This window comes from Acomys minous (genome assembly GCF_964271855.1).
Source record: "Acomys minous genome assembly, chromosome: 6".
Classification (NCBI taxonomy): Eukaryota; Metazoa; Chordata; class Mammalia; order Rodentia; family Muridae; genus Acomys; species Acomys minous.
Genome location: NC_140487.1, coordinates 124,229,256 through 124,249,236, shown reverse-complemented (window position 1 = coordinate 124,249,236; position 19,981 = coordinate 124,229,256). Strand labels below are relative to the sequence as shown.

The following is a 19,981-nucleotide window of genomic DNA, read 5'->3' as shown; positions in this document are numbered from 1 at the left end:
TGCCCATGGAAGTCAAAAGAGGGCGATAAGCTCCTAAAACTTGAGTTACAGGCAGTGGCTACACTCAGTTGTGAGTACTAGGAACCGAACCTGGGTCCTCTGCGAGAGCAGCCACCCAACCATCTCCTCAGCCTGCTAGTCCCAGTTTTCTTGATTGTGCTTCCATCTTAGGACCTCAGTGAAAACCGCAATATGCCGTCACAGGTCACAAGCCTGGGGACCATATGGTTGACAGCTGGCTCCCCAGCTGTGTTCACCTTTATCCTGACACCACTGACACTGGGGACCTGATCCCAGCTCTCTGTCATCCCACCCTGTGGTGAATCCTGGGACGCCTTCTGCAGACAGGTACAATTAATTCCAAACCAGCTGAGGAAGAGCGCTCAGCACTAGTAGGCCCTGGTCAGCGCGTCACAAAAGAATGGCCGGGAACTTACCCAAGATGCTGCGGGGCTGGATAGAAAAGCACAGCACAAAAACATTTCCCTCGAGGATGAGTGTAGTCTAAGATTATAATGTGGCTAAACAGTCCTCTGATCTAGGGGACCAGCAGTCATGTGTAAGTGCAGCAGCCAATCATGTGCAGCCTAGATGCTTGATCGTGGTAATACACTCCCGGGCACTGGTGTGTGTATAGATTATATCACCATACTTACTGTATTACACTGAGACAGGGTCTCACTCTGTAGCCCTGGCTGGCATAGAACGTCTACATACATCAGGCTCGCATCTACCTCCTAGATTTGCCTACCTCTGCTTCCTGGGTGCTGGGATTAAAAGTGTATACCACGCATCTTATATTATACTTTTAAATTATTATTATTGTAGAACATAAGCAAACAAACAATTGGAATTGGCCAGGGACAGATGGCCTGGTGGTGGACAGTGTGGACTGCATTTGCAGAGGACTCAAGTTAGGTTCCCAGCACCAAGGCCAAACAGCTCACAACTGCCTGTAAGTACAGCTCCAGGGGATCCCACACCCGGTTCAGGCACTGCAAACACACACACACACACACACACACACACACACACACACACACACACACGCGCGCGCGCGCGGACATACACACCTTAAAACAGATAAAAATTATGTTAACTGAAGCAACCTCTCAAAGGCCCCTCAGCAGGTTCCAGAAGAAACCAGTTTCATCTTCATCTTTCGAGGAGAAGGGCATGTGTCTGTGCATGCGTGTGCATGTGCGTGTGCACGTGTGTGTGAATGTGTGTGTGTGTGTGTGATGATGTGAACATCTGCTCTTCCTGCCTCTACCTCCCAATTGTGCCACCTTGTCTTGTTTTTACAGTATGGCAGATGGAACCACGGACGGACGTTGTACATGTTAGGCAAACACTACCAACTGACTGCCCCAGCCCAGCCCTGTGTCTTAGTTTTTACTAAAGAGATTGTTTGTTTGTTCATTCATTGGTTTTCAGAGGCAGGATCTCACAATAAAGCCCTGGCTGGCCTAGAACTCATTGTGATCCACCTGCTTCTGCCTCCCGAGTGCCGGAATTAAAGCTGTGCGCCACCAGGCCCAACCTTAAAAAGGGTTCTAAGGAAAAAGAAGAAAATCTGAGAACAGACCACATCACATAGCTAAATGTTCTATATCCAGGTTCAGGCGTGTATACCCCGGGAGGTTCCCACGGCGGCTAAAGGTCGCCTCGGTGCTGCTGGGTTAAGCTGGGTCCTCAGAACAGAGTCTGAATCAGAAAACCAAGTTCCATTCAACTCCGGAGCCAGACTTTACAAGGAGAAGCTTCTAGAACCTTCCCCACATGGTGCCTTGAGTAGCTCTAGTGTTCTGATTAGTTACCAAGGGAAGGAAGAAGATGCATAAGTAATAAAATCAAACCTTCTGTGGTGGGCTAGGAGAGACAGAGGCAGCTGCTTCCCAGGTCAGCCCTGCCGCAGGAAGTTCCTGTCTGGTCCGTTTCCTGACTCTTCAGCCCACTGAAGCCCCAGATGCGATTGCTGAGGGCCCGATGGTAGATTTTAATCAGCCCATGGCCTGAGGCTGGAGCGTCACACAGCGCAGGCATCCCTGAGGCCAGCGATTTTAACTGGTAACAGAAGCACCAGCTGGAATAGAGCATCTTTCAAGCCTCGCCCAGGCTTCTGTTTCTATGGTAATAGTTCTACAAAGTGGGTTCAGATAACTTTTATGACTCTACACTTGGGAAAACTGATGAACAGAGAGTTTCTGCCCTCTTTTGGAACTGTGTAGATAAGGGGGAAATGGGAGAAAAGCTGGATTCGGCTCTGTCCCTCTCGACTAATCCTGAGAGCTTTGCCAGTCACAGCTCTAAGGAGTGTGCTCTTGGTCTGCTGTCTGCCCAGGAAGCTCCACTCTTGCTGTAAAATTACAGAAAACCCCTGAGGCCCCCCAAGAGGGCTGCAGGGGAGCTGTCTTTTCTCCATCTTCCTCCCAAGATACCTGAATTGCCGCCAACTTTCCGGAGTACAGGAGGAAACAGTCAACCTTCTATGTCCAGAGGGTCCCTGTTTGCAGATTCAATCACAGATTGAAAGCATTTGAAGACCGCCACAGAACACCTCCTGTACCTAAATGGGAACATTTCAGAAGAGGGCGCGGGAAGATTCTAAGCGCAGAGGATGCACGAGTTTCCGTGAGGCCAGGTCGCTCTGTAATGTCAGAAGCTGAACCCAGGAAGTCTCATCGACACGAGTGCCTAACCAAGCACGAGCTGATGAGGACAGTGGTGGACAAGCCAAAGCAGGTGAGGAAAACACACAGGGCCTCAACTCCACACTAAGAAATGCTAAGGGTGGGAGAGAGAGAGAGAGAGACAGTGAATTTGAAAGCGAGCAAGGGATATATGAAAGGCTTTGCAGGAAGGAAAAGGAAAGGAGAAATGATCTAATGATATTATAATCTCGAAAATAAAAGAAAATGTTTAGAGAAAAAAACCGTGTCTTTATGGAACATTTGAACTTTTCCTTGACCTTATTCCCTAAAGAGCAGTGTAGCAGCTAAGTGCCCAGACTTACGCTGCACAGGTGTTGATGTAAGTACCCAGGAATGACTCTACCCATGGTGGTCAGAAAGAATTTTTTTTTAAGATTTATTTATTTATTTTACTTATATGACTGCTCTATCTGTGTGTATACCTGCAGGCCAGAAGAGGGCATGAGATCTCAATACAGATGGTTGTGAACCACCATGTGGTTGCTGGGATTTGAACTCAGGACCTCTGGAAGAGCAGACCGTGCTCTTAACCACTGAGCCATCTCTCCAGCCCCTAGGCAGGATGATTTTGCACAAATACTACCTTTGACATAAAGGATTTGGGCACCAGAGGAATAAAGTGTCTGTGTGGGTCCTGGGATTGATATAAACAGAGACCTGAGTCTGTGAGGCACATGCTGGAACAGCCCAGGGACATCTGCTGGAAATCCAGGTTCTTTGTGCATGGAAAATGGCTGGACCAGGGACACATGATTTGAAGTATAGGCAGAGACCGCTTATTATGAAAGACAAAAAATCAGTAAATAAAAAAGAAAGCATTCCCGAGAATAAGTGGCCTACTGAGCTGAAGGAACAGTATGTTCTCCAGACGCCATGGAGCACTGAGCCATGAAACCTTTTATAAGACATCCACACAGTGCCAGCATCTCCCATGCTTGTACATGGGAGAATTTTCAGGAGCATGCTCTGTTTGTTGTGTGATGCCCAGGCAAGGAAGGGCGTCCAGTCTTTCTCTGCCAATTGAGCTTCTTTCTCATGTTAATCTTGATGTAGTTGTCTCCAGTCTGTGCTGTCTTGTACCAGGACCAATCACCTGAGGATCCCAGAGGGGCAATGGCATGTTTGTTGCTAACTCCACTGTCTTGGAAACAGTGGGGACCAGAAGCCACCGAAGATGACCTCGAACTTGTGATCTTCCTGCCTCCACCTACTGTGTGCCCCTCCACCTACTGCGTGCCCCTCTACCTACTGAGTTGCCAGGATTATGGGTATGGTGCATCACACCTGATCACATGACACTGGGGATGGAACCCTTGGCCTCATGCATGCTAGGCAAGCACCCCATCTGGCGAGCTACTTCCCCAACCTTGTGTTAGCTGTCTTCAGCCTTTGTGGTAGCAGCACAGTCTTTAAAGCCTCTGCCAATGTGTGACTCTACTCTCCTGTTGTGTCTCCCCAGGATGTCCTGGCACCCGTCTCCTGGCCTGCCCATGAATCTCAAACACCGGACTTCTGAACTCTTAGCTTCTGATGCACTTGCAGAGACAGTTTTATTCCATGAGACCTAAGCAGTCACGGCCTGCAGATCTCATCCCAACAGAACAAAGTGGAAAACAGGCCTGAACAAAGGTCCCTCTCCAAGTTGAAGGAGATGGGGGGGGGGGCAGAATGCTGACAGTCTCAACTTTGTCAAATTGCATCGCCAAAGACACAAAACCAGCAGTCAGGATATGGAACTCGAACAGTGGACACTGTAGCTTCCAGGTGTCTGCAATTGGATGGCCTCCAGTGGAAACGTATTGACTCGAGGCTGGGGAGACATGTCACTGGGTAAGAGTGACTGCTCTGCCATCACGAGGCTGAGCTGAAAACCTCCAGAATCCACATAAAACATCCACATGGTTGCACATGTCTATAGCCCCATTCCTGTGTGGCCCAGAGACACAGGGATGGCAGCAGCACAGCATGCACCTCTGGTCTCTTGATGCTCATGGGTAGATACATGTGTGCGCACACATGTACACACATGCACAAATGCATATGTATCACACACACACAGACACACACAAACTAAAATATATTGGTTCAGTTACTAAGTCAATTATATCATTTCATAGGACTTAGGACCAATTTTAGGGAAAAGTAAAGATAAATTTAGGAAAATTTTTTTAAAGATTTAATTATTTATTATTATGTATATAGTGGTCTGCCTGCATGTACGTCTGCAGGCCAGAGGAAGACACCAGATTACATTATGGATGGTTGTAGGCCACCATGTGGTTGCTGGGAATTGAACTCAGAACCTTTGGAAGAGCAGTCAGTGTTCTTAACCTCTGAGCCATCTCTCCAGCCCTGGGATTTTATTTTATTTTATTTTATTTTATCTACTTATTTTTTTAGTTTTTTGAGACAGACTTTCTCTGTGTAGCCTTGACTATGCTGGACTTGCTTTGTAGACCAGGCTGGCCTCGAATTCACAGCGATCCGCCTGCCTCTGCCTCCCGAGTGCTGGGATTAAAGGCGTGCCCAGCCTCTGGAAATTTTTAATACAAGTCTTTCTTTTTGTTTTTTGTTTTTCAAGACAGGGTTTCTCTGTGTATCCTTGGCTGTCCTGGACTCTCTTTGTAGATCAGGCTGGCCTTGAACTCAAAGTGATCCGCCTGCCTCTGCCTCTGCCTCCTGAATGCTAGGATTAAAGGCGTGAGCCATCACTGCCCGGCTTTTTTTTTTAAAAAAAACAAAACAAAACAAGTCTTTCGAATTCATGAAAAGTTGCCACAGTTTGGCGTGAGGTTCTTTTGACACTGTATATGGGTTATGTTCTCCAGATTCTATGGGGGCTTGGAAGGGCCAATAGACTTATTTTCTGTTAAAACACAAAAAACAAAAACAAAAACAAAAAAAACCTTAAGTCTCATGATCTTAATTCATTCCTCAATAATCAATATTTATATTTCTTTTTAGATTTATTTTATATGTATGGGTGTCTCACCTACATGCATGTATGTGCTAAAGGGAGTGTGGATGGCTGTAAGCCCCGTGTGGCCTCTGGAGACCAAACCCAGGTCCTCTGCAAGAGCAAGCACTCTTAACCCCTGAGCCGTCTCTCCTGCTCCCTTCCCGCTCCCATGATAGTTTTAAAAGAAAGAAGAATTATGGCCCCGTGAGAAGAGAGGGCATCAGAATTTCCTGTGTCCCAGGTTTACTCATAGCTTTCCTTGGTCTATCCTGACCTAGAGAAGGGTAGTTATTAGCTTCTCTTTCTCCTCTAGGCCCAAGATCTAAAATTCTGTGAATTTCCTAGGTTTGATTCCTAGTATTACACACACACACACACACACACACACACACACACTATAAAGAAGAAAATGACAATTCAATACATAGATCCTACTGGGGATGTAGTTCAGTAGAGAGCAAGCACCCGGGTCACATTCATTCTTAAACGTTTTATTTTTTTTGCCACGCGAGCAAACTACCCCAGGCCAGTCCTGAGAGGGTGGAGGACACTTGCGGTGTGCGGCACCAGGCTCGCACAGGTAGAAAATGAACCCTCTGCAGTGCCAGGAGCCATGGTTTGAGAACTTGAAAAGAGTTTAAAAATGGAACTGTCCCATCTCTTTTGTAGGGAAAGAAGTTAAAGCCATGGGACAGGTGGCGATTGGCCTGGCCACACAGTGGCCAACCCGCTGGCTTCACCTCCACACCCCACGTACCCTGGAGGCCATGGGATCTTCTTCTGCTGTCAGTCGGCTCCTCCAGTGTGGTGAGAGGTCGCACAGGGCTGAGTCGGCGCCATACTCCCCGCCCAGTGCCTCGTGAAAGGCCAGATTCCTTAGCCCAGAGCAGCGCAAAGGCCTGTGTTCCTTCCTCTGTGTCTCTATTCAACGGTCACAATCTTTCCTACTTGCTATTTAACGGGGTGTGCTCCGGGGACACAGGAGACTAAGCATGCCTTTCTGGCCCCCCAACTTTGTCCTGTGACTCTGTGCTTCGGGGTGCACTTACCCCACCCTCATTCTTTCAGTCCCTCCCAACTCGGCACAAGTTCCATGCCCCAAAGACTCAGCATTGTCACCAGGCTGAAGTGTAAAACAATTACAGAGCCTTAGCCTTCTTCAGTGGGTCCCTTCAAGGGCCAGGTGCTGTGCGCGTGTCCTGGCTGCAGACAGGAAGCCAGGCCAGAGGTGAGCAGCTGCGTGGACCTCAGCCGTGTTTCAGAAGTGACGGGGACACAGGTTCAAAGGAGGCAGTCAAAGGGGTCAGCCCTGCCTCCTGGCAGCCTTTGGTCTCAGCCTTCTCTGAGGTGGAGGGGGCGACGGCCCTGAGGGGGGGGAAGAATTTGAGGTGTATGGCATCATGGCTCCCCTCCCCACTACCTGTCTCTTCCATTCTCCTTCCCCTCCCTCTTCCCCCCTCCCTCCCACATCTCTTCTCTCTCCCCCCCCCCCCATGCCTGGTTTGGGGGTGGGGGCGGGTGAGTATAACTCAGAATTCTACCACTAAAATCTGATCTAGTTTCTTCATACATACACCCAGTTAGTGTATGTGTGTGCATGTGTATGTGCCTATGTGTATGTGTGTGAGTGTGTATGTGTATGCGCATGTGTGTGTGTGTGTGTGTGTGTGTGTGTGTGTGTGTGTGTGCATGGGTAGGGGGTACATATGTGTGGAAGCAGGGAAAGCCTGGAGCATCGTTCCCTAGGCGCCATCCACCTTGTTTTTTTGAACTGAGCCCTTCAGTGGGATCTGGGACCCATGGAGTAAGCTGGGATGCTCTTGCCTCTCTCTCCCCAGCCTTGGGATTACAAGCACATGCCTCCGTACCGGCGTCTTTACCCGCCAGTTCCTCACTCTTCATTGACTGTGCCGCCATCTCCCCAGCCCCTGAGCCAGTTTCTTGATGTGGCCCCGTCCTCAGCACGGGCAGAGCAGGAACACAAGGCTCTTCCATGCCCGTCCTCCGCAGCTCATACGTGTTGGTACAGATGTCCTTGGCCGTGCCTCCCTGGGTCTGTGGTGTCTCGCTGTGACTCTGACCCCTGCTCTTGCTTACTTTGATGCTGCTGGTAGATTTAGCCCTCAGACATAGCATTCAGCAGGGCTCCAGCTGTGAGCGGGTAGAGCCCGCCTGAGGCACGCCACGGAAGGACCTTGGCATATGTTAAGTATCTTGGTGTTGAAGCACTTCGGTCCTGGTCACGGCTCTGTAGACAAATCTTGTCGATTTGCGAAGACTGAAGCCTGACATGCTCCTGGCCTGCCTAGCTGCAGCCCAATGCTCGAAGCTCTGAGCCCTCACCCCCAGCCTGTGGCATGGGGAGCGCTCATCAGGGCGCTACCACACTGACACGGCACTGAGTCACAGGGCAGAGATGGCTTTCCATGATAGCAAGTTGGCAGATGGGAAGATACAGTCTCAGGACTTGGCGCTATGGCGCCCGCCTGCCTCCTTCCGGGCTGCTTAACACTGGCTAATTTGTGCTTGGTGAGTGTCAGGGACTCGCTCTCCAGGGATTCCATTGGCACTCCCTGGCCTTTTGTGCATGGAAGGTTCTTATTAGCGCTTGGGAAATTGGGGGTTTCCTTCTGGGTGGGTTAATGCATATTTGGAAATGAGAGCGTGGATGGTAACCCTGGGAGTGCCCACGGCCCAGCAGTACTTTGGGCTACAGAAACAGTGACCACTTACAGCCACCAGGAGGGACCCTCTGCGTGGGTGCATGCAGACATGGCTGGAAAGAGACCTCTACAGCACGGGTTGGGCCGTCTCATGGCTCATTAGCCCCGTGGATGGGTGCCCGGAGGTGGGCGGGAAAGAGCAGGTGGCTTCTCTCGGGAGCACCATTAAACCCTGCAGAGTCTGTGCTTGGCTTTCGGGGACCGTTGCCAGATCCTTGCCCTTGAGTTAATGTTTCCAGGTCTTCCTGTTTGGAGGATGAGGGAAGCTGCGTGAAGGCCTAAAAGAAATGGCAAGTGAGAGCGAAGTCCAAAGGCCCTGGCAAGGACGGAGTCGATGGCTGGACTGTACGGACAGAGGCATCATATTTGTGTGAAGCAAACAGTCAGGGCCACGGCCAAGGTCAGACAGCTTAGGCAGCAACTCAGGAGCTCTGTAGACATCTGAACAGCTGGGAAGTCACAGGCATGCCAGAGGGCCTTACCCAGCTTGGAGAGCACCGTACCAGGCTGACGAGGATGGTTGGGTTCTGCACCCCAAAAGCCATAGTCACCCCAAGTGAGGAACACGGTTTTCTTTCCATCCACCCGTCCTCGGCGGCCCGCTTCAGGGCTGAGCTGTGGAGAGCCAGGGGACTCTGACTCACTCACCTCCTCTCCAGCTTCAACATAGTTCTGGGAATGTGAGGCACATTTTGAGGGACAGACAGGACATTCCTGAGCTGGGGCTAGTAGCAGTAATAAGTCAACCGCCCACTTCCTCTCCGCCAGCGCTAAACAAAGGCACTTGAAGCTCACACGCCTTAGGAAAGAAATTGTGAGTTGCATGGGGCACCTAGCAGAGTCCAGCATCCTGCCACAGTGAGGGCCGAGGACAGGTACAGCTGCCATTGTCCCCTTGCCTTTCCACAAACAGGAAAGATGTCTGCCCTCTCAGGTATGTGACGTTCAATACACAACTGTTCCTTAACCCACGCTCACAGGGCATCTAGGAATGCGTCTTTTCTGCGGGGGCTGGGGGTGGGGGTGGGGTAGACACGGCTGGTTTTGGACATTTGAAGTCACAAATGACTCCACAGACCTTTGACCTGTAAGTAAATGTGTGTTCATCCGAATCCCAGAAAAATATTATCTATTAACAAGACAGTAAACAGACAAGCGTGGCAAGCCTGGGGGGGTGGGGGTGGGGGCAGCTGGAGGCAGCGAAGGGTGCGCAGGACCGAGTGAAGGGCACTGACCTCACCAGGGACAGCCATCACAGTGGAGATGGGACCTCACAGAGTGTGGTGCGGTGGACCATGGAGGGGACGACTGTGCTCAGAGTGCTGAACGCTAGGGACAGGGAGGCCAAGACGCAGAAGAGAGATCTGAGCTGCGTGGGACCCAGTCTGCTCCGGTGACGACGTTTCAAAGAACCGTGAGACCAAGGCTGAAGTAGAGCAGTGGTGGAGGTTCGGGCACACAGGTAGCCAGACTCTACTAGATTTACAGGGGCTTCTAGAGCGCTGGCAGGACAATTCCAGGCCTTACAGTCCTGCACAGGGAGTGACATTGCCAAAGTGCCACAGCAAGGTCATTTTGAAGGCACTTTGACCTTTGACCTTGAAGGCGCTGATGGTAGGGAGCAGTCAGGAGAGTCCACCCTTGCTGTCAATAGGCTAGACCAGAGTGGGACTCCCCTGCCCAGCTCCCCTCTAGAGAGCCCCTTGACTGCAATGATGCTAAATTCTCAAGCAAGGTACCTCAACTGCCTTGAGAGGCACAGCCCTAAGTGGCAGGCTGCTACTGTCCCATCTTACAGACCAAGAGTCTGGGGTTTGGAGAGAGGAGATCACCACTCACAGTGACACATCCAGGAAGCAACAGGGCCCGGATTCAGCAGAGGTCTGCCGGACTCCAGCCACGCCCACTCAGGTGGGGTATGGTTAACTAAGGAGGAGAGAGATGTTCTGGTGATTTCTACCTAGGAGCCTCAGAGGGCAGCTGACTGATGAGGACAGGCACGTGAGGAAGGAGGCGGTGTTGGGTGGATGAAATTGTCACTGTATGGCAGGTGGTGACAATACCGGTGAGCAGAGTGGCCAGCCAGTCCAAGGTTCATGTGAAAGGCAGACTAAGAATTCTGTCTTGGGAGAAGGCGAAGATGTTTGTAGAGATTTTAGGCAAATTTGTGATGCCTCAGTCATCTCTGTGACGGCCCATGCTGTGTCCCTCCATCACCTTCAGTGTGTGGGTGAGAAAGTGGAGGCTTAAAGGTCACATGCTCCCTTCTGCATCAGTGAGACCGTCAGTGGGGGGAAGAGCTGAGTTCACCAGGACCCGCACCCGAAGGAGAGAACCGACTCCTCCAAGTTGTCCTCTCCCTCCACACGTGCATTGCGGCCTGTGTGCAGTCCCCAGATAAATGTAATTAAAAGAATTTTTTATTCTTATAGGAATCTTGCTGGGCACGGTGGCGCATGCCTTTAATCCCAGCACTTGGGAGGCAGAGGCAGGTGGATCACTGTGAGTTCAAGGCCAGCCTGGTCTACAAAGTGAGTCCAGGGTGGTCAACACTGCATAGAGAAAACCTGTCTCGAAAAACAAAACAAAACAAAACAAACAAAACAACAGAAGAAGAAAGAAAGGAAGGAAGGAAGGAAGGAAGGAAGGAAGGAAGAAATCTTAAGTCCCAGGAGATTCTGGAACTCGGGCTGAGGTGTCACCCGCACACAAGCAGGTCTGGGTAGATCAACACAGGGACAATTCTACTATGAGAGTAAAACTACATCCAGCAGAAAGGAATTAAAATGGAATTTGCCTCCGCCACATAGGGAAGCACAACACAGCGGCACATAGACACGGTACTGCAGTTCGAATGCCTTCCCCAAATGCACTTGACCTGTAACTGCCAGTCTAACAGCTGAAAGGGAGGTCTACAGGAGATTGTGGTATCACCTCGACCTGGATAATTACACCAAGCAGAGCTCCTACCATACCTTCCCATCAGTTCTCTTCAGAGAGGCAGACCCCGGCTCACTCACCTAGATCCTCCATATTAACTTGTAACACCATCCACCCTGACCAGGTGGTCTCTGTCCCTCCTTCCCTCTCCAGCGCCCTGTAAGTACCCGTTGACTCAGCCTTCCTCTCTAACCTGCAGCTACAGCCTTAGTCAGAGTTCCTCGCCATTTCTTCCCTGCCATCACCAGGCCAGCCCCTGCTAAATACAATCCCTTTCTCTCCAATACCACAGGCAGTGCAGCAACAAAGACCCAAGCGGGCACAAGTACAAACTGGCTTTTTTTATGCTCAGATTATTATCCAATTATCATTCAAATTATTTCCTTGTGAGAAACTCCCAAGATTGGAGCTCAGAGGTGAGGAACAGGGCATATGAGTGATTTAATGCTCCCATACCTGAGGGTGAGCACTGTGACCCTCCCAGTTCTCCAACATAGATATTTAAAGGAGGTTTGGGAAGAATTTCAATTTGTGCTTGGCCACTACTGCTTTATTTCTCTTCTCACTGAAAGAATTAATTTTACAACATCGTGCCATCCTCCCAGAGTTTCTGTTTGGCTTGGTTTGGTTTGGTTTGGTTTCCATTTTGCATGTGTGTAGTTCCAGGTTATAGATTTTTTTTTTCTTTTACTAACTAACAGGCATTTCACGGATTTTATTGTATGGAAATTTACCACCACCATCACCTGCAAAGAGTCTAAGAAACAGGGTCAGGAGGAAGCTCAGCTCACCTCCTTCCTGATGCTCCAAGTGAACCTTAAATAAATTTTAAAAAAAAATTGGGAAGAGGTGCCATCTGTGTCCATTTTCGTTAGAGTACCAAGCCACTTTGTCTTTTCAATAAAGACAAAACTTTGGTATAGAAGGCCTTCGGTGTGAAGAGACAGAAAGATCCCCTTTTTAGTGAATATAGTGTTTTTAACGTAAAATGTCCCCTAGAGAGAGTCACTGGGGGGTGGTCCTTGACTTTTCTCAGTCTGCTCCATTTCCTGTTCTCTCTCTTCTTCCTGTTCCTCCAAGATGGGGGGCAGGAAGTCTCAGTCTGCACAGCCCTGTTCCCATGGGGCGTCCTACCACCATGCCTCAAGTTGTGAGCCATGAGCTTGGGCTGTGAGCTGTGGGCTGTGTGAGCTGTGTGGGCTGTGTGAGCTGTGGGCTGTGTGAGCTGTGTGAGCTGTGTGAGCTGTGTGGGCTGTGTGAGCTGTGTGAGCTGTGTGAGCTGTGTGAGCTGTGGGCTGTGTGAGCTGTGGGCTGTGTGAGCTGTGTGGGCTGTGTGAGCTGTGGGCTGTGTGAGCTGTGTGGGCTGTGTGAGCTGTGTGAGCTGTGTGAGCTGTGAGCTGTGTGAGCTGTGTGAGCTGTGGGCTGTGTGAGCTGTGTGAGCTGTGTGAGCTGTGTGAGCTGTGGGCTGTGTGAGCTGTGTGAGCTGTGGGCTGTGTGAGCTGTGTGAGCTGTGTGAGCTGTGTGAGCTGTGTGAGCTGTGTGAGCTGTGTGGGCTGTGTGAGCTGTGTGAGCTGTGTGAGCTGTGGGCTGTGTGAGCTGTGTGGGCTGTGTGAGCTGTGTGAGCTGTGTGAGCTGTGTGAGCTGTGTGAGCTGTGTGAGCTGTGTGAGCTGTGTGAGCTGTGGGCTGTGTGAGCTGTGGGCTGTGTGAGCTGTGTGAGCTGTGGGCTGTGTGAGCTGTGTGAGCTGTGTGAGCTGTGTGAGCTGTGTGAGCTGTGTGGGCTATGTGAGCTGTGTGAGCTGTGGGCTGTGTGAGCTGTGTGAGCTGTGTGAGCTGTGTGAGCTGTGTGAGCTGTGGGCTGTGTGGGCTGTGTGAGCTGTGGGCTGTGTGAGCTGTGGGCTGTGTGAGCTGTGGGCTGTGTGAGCTGTGAGCTGTGTGAGCTGTGTGAGCTGTGTGAGCTGTGTGAGCTGTGGGCTGTGTGAGCTGTGGGCTGTGTGAGCTGTGTGAGCTGTGGGCTGTGTGAGCTGTGTGAGCTGTGTGAGCTGTGTGAGCTGTGGGCTGTGTGAGCTGTGTGAGCTGTGTGAGCTGTGAGCTGTGTGAGCTGTGTGGGCTGTGTGAGCTGTGGGCTGTGTGAGCTGTGTGAGCTGTGTGAGCTGTGGGCTGTGTGAGCTGTGTGGGCTGTGTGAGCTGTGTGAGCTGTGGGCTGTGTGGGCTGTGTGAGCTGTGGGCTGTGTGAGCTGTGTGAGCTGTGGGCTGTGTGAGCTGTGAGCTGTGTGAGCTGTGTGAGCTGTGTGAGCTGTGTGAGCTGTGTGGGCTATGTGAGCTGTGTGAGCTGTGGGCTGTGTGAGCTGTGTGAGCTGTGTGAGCTGTGTGAGCTGTGTGAGCTGTGGGCTGTGTGGGCTGTGTGAGCTGTGGGCTGTGTGAGCTGTGGGCTGTGTGAGCTGTGGGCTGTGTGAGCTGTGAGCTGTGTGAGCTGTGTGAGCTGTGTGAGCTGTGTGAGCTGTGGGCTGTGTGAGCGTGAGCTGTGGGTGTGTGGAGCGGTGTGGGCTGTGTGAGCTGTGAGCTGTGTGAGCTGTGTGAGCTGGTGGAGCATGTGGTGAGCTGCTGGGCTGGTGGCGGCTGTGTGAGCTGGTGGGCTGTGTGAGCTGTGTAGTGTGGGCTGTGTGAGCTGGTGAGCTGTGTGAGCTGTGAGCTGTGTGCGTGTGTGAGCTGTGTGAGCTGTGTGAGCTGTGAGCTGTGTGAGCTGTGTGAGCTGTGTGAGCTGTGGGCTGTGTGAGCTGTGTGGAGCTGTGTGAGCTGTGGGCTGTGTGAGCTGTGTTGGGCTGTGTGAGCTGTGGCTGTGTAGCTGTGAGGCTGTGTGAGCTGTGGGCTGTGTGAGCTGTGTGGGCTGTGTGAGCTGTGGCTGTGTGAGCTGTGGGCTGTGTGAGCTGTGGGGCTGTGTGAGCTGTGGGCTGTGTGAGCTGGTGGGCTGTGTGAGCTGTGGGCTGTGTGAGCTGTGTGAGCTGTGTGAGCTGTGGGCTGTGTGAGCTGTGTGAGCTGTGGGCTGTGTGAGCTGTGTGGCTGTGTGAGCTGTGGGCTGTGTGAGCTGTGTGAGCTGTGTGAGCTGTGTGAGCTGTGTGAGCTGTGTGAGCTGTGTGTGTGTGAGCTGTGTGGGCTGTGTGAGCTGTGAGGCTGTGTGAGCTGTGTGAGCTGTGTGAGCTGTGTGAGCTGTGTGAGCTGTGTGGCTGTGTGAGCTGTGTGAGCTGTGTGAGCTGTGGGCTGTGTGAGCTGTGTGGCTGTGTGAGCTGTGTGGGCTGTGTGAGCTGTGTGGCTGTGTGAGCTGTGTGAGCTGTGTGAGCTGTGGCTGTGTGAGCTGTGTGGGCTGTGTGAGCTGTGTGGGCTGTGTGAGCTGTGTGAGCTGTGTGAGCTGTGTGAGTCTGTGTGAGCTGTGTGGCTGTGTGAGCTGTGGGCTGTGTGAGCTGTGTGAGCTGTGTGAGCTGTGTGGGCTGTGTGGAGCTGTGTGAGCTGTGTGAGCTGTGGGTGTGAGCTGTGTGGTGTGGGCTGTGTGAGCTGTGTGGGCTGTGTGAGCTGTGGGCTGTGTGAGCTGTGTGGGCTGTGTGAGCTGTGTGGGCTGTGTGAGCTGTGTGGGCTGTGTGGGCTGGTGGGCTGTGTGAGCCTGTGGGCTGTGTGAGCTGTGTGAGCTGTGGGCTGGGCTGTGTGAGCTGTGTGAGCTGTGGGCTGTGTGAGCTGTGTGAGCTGTGGGCTGTGTGAGCTGTGTGAGCTGTGGGCTGTGTGAGCTGTGAGCTGTGGGCTGTGTGAGCTGTGAGCTGTGGGCTGTGTGAGCTGTGTGAGCTGTGGGCTGTGAGCTGTGTGAGCTGTGTGAGCTGTGGGGCTCTGTGAGCTGTGTGAGCTGTGGGCTGTGTGAGCTGTGAGCTGTGGGCTGTGTGAGCTGTGTGGCTGTGTGAGCTGTGTGAGCTGTGGGCTGTGTGAGCTGTGTGAGCTGTGGGCTGTGTGAGCTGTGTGAGCTGTGGGCTGTGTGAGCTGTGTGAGCTGTGTGAGCTGTGGGCTGTGTGAGCTGTGTGAGCTGTGGGCTGTGTGAGCGTGTGAGCTGTGGGCTGTGTGAGCTGTGGGCTGTGTGAGCTGTGTGAGCTGTGGGCTGTGTGAGCTGTGTGAGCTGTGGGCTGTGTGAGCTGTGAGCTGTGGGCTGTGTGAGCTGTGAGCTGTGGGCTGTGTGAGCTGTGTGAGCTGTGTGAGCTGTGGGCTGTGTGAGCTGTGTGAGCTGTGGGCTGTGTGAGCTGTGAGCTGTGGGCTGTGTGAGCTGTGTGAGCTGTGGGCTGTGTGAGCTGTGTGGGCTGTGGGCTGTGTGAGCTGTAGCTGGCTTGGGCTGTGTGAGCTGTGGGCTGTGTGAGCTGTGTGAGCTGTGTGTGTGGCTGTGTGAGCTGTGTGGCTGTGGGCTGTGTGAGCGTGTGGGCTGTGTGAGCTGTGAGCTGTGGGCTGTGTGAGCTGTGTGAGCTGTGGGCTGTGTGAGCTGTGTGAGCTGTGTGAGCTGTGGGCTGTGTGAGCTGTGTGAGCTGTGTGAGCTGTGAGCTGTGGGCTGTGTGAGCTGTGTGGGCTGTGGGCTGTGTGAGCTGTGTGGCTGTGTGAGCTGTGGCTGTGGGCTGTGTGAGCTGTGGGCTGTGTGAGCTGTGTGGGCTGTGGGCTGTGTGAGCTGTGTGAGCTGTGGGCTGTGTGAGCTGTGTGAGCTGTGGGCTGTGTGAGCTGTGTGGGCTGTGGGCTGTGTGAGCTGTGTGAGCTGTGGGCTGTGTGAGCTGTGGGCTGTGGGCTGTGTGAGCTGTGGGCTGTGTGAGCTGTGGGCTGTGTGAGCTGTGAGCTGTGGGCTGTGTGAGCTGTGTGGGCTGTGTGAGCTGTGGGCTGTGTGAGCTTGTGAGCTGTGTGAGCTGTGGGCTGTGGGCTGTGTGAGCTGTGGGCTGTGTGAGCTGTGAGCTGTGGGCTGTGTGAGCTGTGAGCTGTGGGCTGTGTGAGCTGTGGGCTGTGTGAGCTGTGGGCTGTGTGAGCTGTGAGCTGTGTGAGCTGTGTGAGCTGTGTGAGCTGTGAGCTGTGTGGCTGTGTGAGCTGTGTGAGCTGTGGGCTGTGTGAGCTGTGGGCTGTGTGAGCTGTGGGCTGTGTGAGCTGTGGGCTGTGGGCTGTGTGAGCTGTGGGCTGTGTGAGCTGTGGGCTGTGTGAGCTGTGAGCTGTGGGCTGTGTGAGCTGTGTGGGCTGTGTGAGCTGTGGGCTGTGTGAGCTGTGTGAGCTGTGTGAGCTGTGGGCTGTGGGCTGTGTGAGCTGTGAGCTGTGGGCTGTGTGAGCTGTGTGAGCTGTGGGCTGTGTGAGCTGTGAGCTGTGGGCTGTGTGAGCTGTGAGCTGTGGGCTGTGTGAGCTGTGTGAGCTGTGTGAGCTGTGGGCTGTGTGAGCTGTGTGAGCTGTGGGCTGTGTGAGCTGTGAGCTGTGGGCTGTGTGAGCTGTGAGCTGTGGGCTGTGTGAGCTGTGTGGGCTGTGGGCTGTGTGAGCTGTGTGAGCTGTGTGAGCTGTGGGCTGTGTGAGCTGTGTGAGCTGTGTGGGCTGTGGGCTGTGGGCTGTGTGAGCTGTGTGGGCTGTGTGAGCTGTGAGCTGTGGGCTGTGTGAGCTGTGTGGGCTGTGGGCTGTGTGAGCTGTGTGAGCTGTGTGAGCTGTGGGCTGTGTGAGCTGTGTGAGCTGTGTGAGCTGTGAGCTGTGGGCTGTGTGAGCTGTGTGGGCTGTGGGCTGTGTGAGCTGTGTGAGCTGTGTGAGCTGTGGGCTGTGGGCTGTGTGAGCTGTGGGCTGTGTGAGCTGTGTGGGCTGTGGGCTGTGTGAGCTGTGTGAGCTGTGGGCTGTGTGAGCTGTGTGAGCTGTGGGCTGTGTGAGCTGTGTGGGCTGTGGGCTGTGTGAGCTGTGTGAGCTGTGGGCTGTGTGAGCTGTGGGCTGTGGGCTGTGTGAGCTGTGGGCTGTGTGAGCTGTGGGCTGTGTGAGCTGTGAGCTGTGGGCTGTGTGAGCTGTGTGGGCTGTGTGAGCTGTGGGCTGTGTGAGCTGTGTGAGCTGTGTGAGCTGTGGGCTGTGGGCTGTGTGAGCTGTGGGCTGTGTGAGCTGTGAGCTGTGGGCTGTGTGAGCTGTGAGCTGTGGGCTGTGTGAGCTGTGGGCTGTGTGAGCTGTGGGCTGTGTGAGCTGTGAGCTGTGTGAGCTGTGTGAGCTGTGTGAGCTGTGAGCTGTGTGGGCTGTGTGAGCTGTGTGAGCTGTGGGCTGTGTGAGCTGTGGGCTGTGTGAGCTGTGGGCTGTGTGAGCTGTGGGCTGTGGGCTGTGTGAGCTGTGGGCTGTGTGAGCTGTGGGCTGTGTGAGCTGTGAGCTGTGGCTGTGTGAGCTGTGTGGGCTGTGTGAGCTGTGGGCTGTGTGAGCTGTGTGAGCTGTGTGAGCTGTGGGCTGTGGGCTGTGTGAGCTGTGGGCTGTGTGAGCTGTGAGCTGTGGGCTGTGTGAGCTGTGAGCTGTGGGCTGTGTGAGCTGTGGGCTGTGTGAGCTGTGGGCTGTGTGAGCTGTGGCTGTGTGAGCTGTGTGAGCTGTGTGAGCTGTGAGCTATGGGCTGTGTGAGCTGTGTGAGCTGTGTGAGCTGTGGGCTGTGTGAGCTGTGAGCTGTGTGAGCTGTGGGCTGTGGGCTGTGTGAGCTGTGTGAGCTGTGTGAGCTGTGGGCTGTGTGAGCTGTGAGCTGTGTGAGCTGTGAGCTGTGGGCTGTGTGAGCTGTGTGAGCTGTGGGCTGTGTGAGCTGTGTGGGCTGTGTGAGCTGTGTGAGCTGTGGGCTGTGTGAGCTGTGAGCTCTGTGAGCTGTGAGCTGTGGGCTGTGTGAGCTGTGTGAGCTGTGTGAGCTGTGGGCTGTGTGAGCTGTGAGCTGTGTGAGCTGTGAGCTGTGGGCTGTGTGAGCTGTGAGCTGTGTGAGCTGTGAGCTGTGTGGGCTGTGTGAGCTGTGGGCTGTGTGAGCTGTGGGCTGTGTGAGCTGTGAGCTGTGGGCTGTGTGAGCTGTGGGCTGTGTGGGCTGTGGGCTGTGGGCTGTGTGAGCTGTGAGCTGTGTGGGCTGTGGGCTGTGGGCTGTGTGAGCTGTGAGCTGTGGGCTGTGTGAGCTGTGTGAGCTGTGTGAGCTGTGGGCTGTGAGCTGTGAGCTATGAGCTGTGGGCTGTGTGAGCTGTGGGCTGTGAGCTGTGAGCTATGAGCTGTGGGCTGTGTGAGCTATGAGCTGTGGGCTGTGTGAGCTGTGGGCTGTGAGCTCTGAGCTGTGGGCTGTGTGAGCTGTGGGCTGTGAGCTCTGAGCTGTGGGCTGTGTGAGCTGTGTGAGCTGTGTGAGCTGTGGGCTGTGTGAGCTGTGGGCTGTGTGAGCTGTGTGAGCTGTGTGAGCTGTGGGCTGTGTGAGCTGTGTGAGCTGTGGGCTGTGTGAGCTGTGGGCTGTGTGAGCTGTGTGAGCTGTGGGCTGTGTGAGCTGTGGGCTGTGTGAGCTGTGTGAGCTGTGGGCTGTGTGAGCTGTGGGCTGTGTGAGCTGTGGGCTGTGTGGGCTGTGGGCTGTGTGAGCTGTGGGCTGTGTGAGCTGTGGGCTGTGTGAGCTGTGGGCTGTGAGCTGTGGGCTGTGTGAGCTGTGGGCTGTGTGAGCTGTGGGCTGTGAGCTGTGGGCTGTGTGAGCTGTGGGCTGTGAGCTGTGGGCTGTGTGAGCTGTGGGCTGTGTGAGCTGTGAGCTGTGTGAGCTGTGGGCTGTGTGAGCTGTGAGCTGTGGGCTGTGTGAGCTGTGGGCTGTGTGAGCTGTGTGAGCTGTGTGAGCTGTGTGAGCTGTGTGAGCTGTGGGCTGTGTGGGCTGTGTGGACTGTGTGAGCTGTGGGCTGTGTGAGCTGTGGGCTGTGTGAGCTGTGGGCTGTGAGCTGTGGGCTGTGTGAGCTGTGGGCTGTGAGCTGTGGGCTGTGTGAGCTGTGGGCTGTGTGAGCTGTGAGCTGTGTGAGCTGTGGGCTGTGTGAGCTGTGAGCTGTGAGCTGTGTGAGCTGTGGGCTGTGTGAGCTGTGTGAGCTGTGTGAGCTGTGTGAGCTGTGTGAGCTGTGGGCTGTGTGGGCTGTGTGAGCTGTGGGCTGTGTGAGCTGTGGGCTGTGTGAGCTGTGGGCTGTGTGAGCTGTGAGCTGTGTGAGCTGTGTGAGCTGTGTGAGCTGTGTGAGCTGTGGGCTGTGTGAGCTGTGTGAGCTGTGTGAGCTGTGTGAGCTGTGGGCTGTGTGAGCTGTGTGAGCTGTGTGAGCTGTGAGCTGTGTGAGCTGTGTGGGCTTTGTGAGCTGTGGGCTGTGTGAGCTGTGTGAGCTGTGTGAGCTGTGGGCTGTGTGAGCTGTGTGGGCTGTGTGAGCTGTGTGAGCTGTGGGCTGTGTGGGCTGTGTGAGCTGTGGGCTGTGTGAGCTGTGGGCTGTGTGAGCTGTGGGCTGTGTGAGCTGTGAGCTGTGTGAGCTGTGTGAGCTGTGTGAGCTGTGGGCTGTGTGGGCTGTGTGAGCTGTGGGCTGTGTGAGCTGTGGGCTGTGTGAGCTGTGGGCTGTGTGAGCTGTGAGCTGTGTGAGCTGTGTGAGCTGTGTGAGCTGTGTGAGCTGTGGGCTGTGTGAGCTGTGTGGGCTGTGTG

At 53.8% G+C, this 19,981-nt stretch overlaps 3 long non-coding RNA genes across 3 annotated transcripts in view; 1 reads left to right on the top strand and 2 right to left on the bottom strand.

The window, feature by feature from the left end:
• Positions 1-1,030: 1,030 nt before the first annotated feature.
• LOC311600870 lies at positions 1,031-6,473 on the top strand. The gene is made up of 3 exons (XR_014780390.1): positions 1,031-2,745; positions 4,174-4,544; positions 6,343-6,473. It is a non-coding gene; the product is annotated as an uncharacterized lncRNA (long non-coding RNA).
• LOC311600872 overlaps positions 4,404-19,981 on the bottom strand; it is a 60,560-nt gene continuing 44,982 nt past the window's right edge. Inside the window, exon 3 of the long non-coding RNA XR_014780392.1 lies at positions 4,404-4,524. This is a non-coding gene — a long non-coding RNA (uncharacterized lncRNA). The remainder of the gene's footprint in view (positions 4,525-19,981) is intronic.
• LOC311600871 lies at positions 6,153-7,858 on the bottom strand. The gene is made up of 2 exons (XR_014780391.1): positions 7,542-7,858; positions 6,153-7,038 (listed from the first exon to the last, which is right to left on the bottom strand). It is a non-coding gene; the product is annotated as an uncharacterized lncRNA (long non-coding RNA).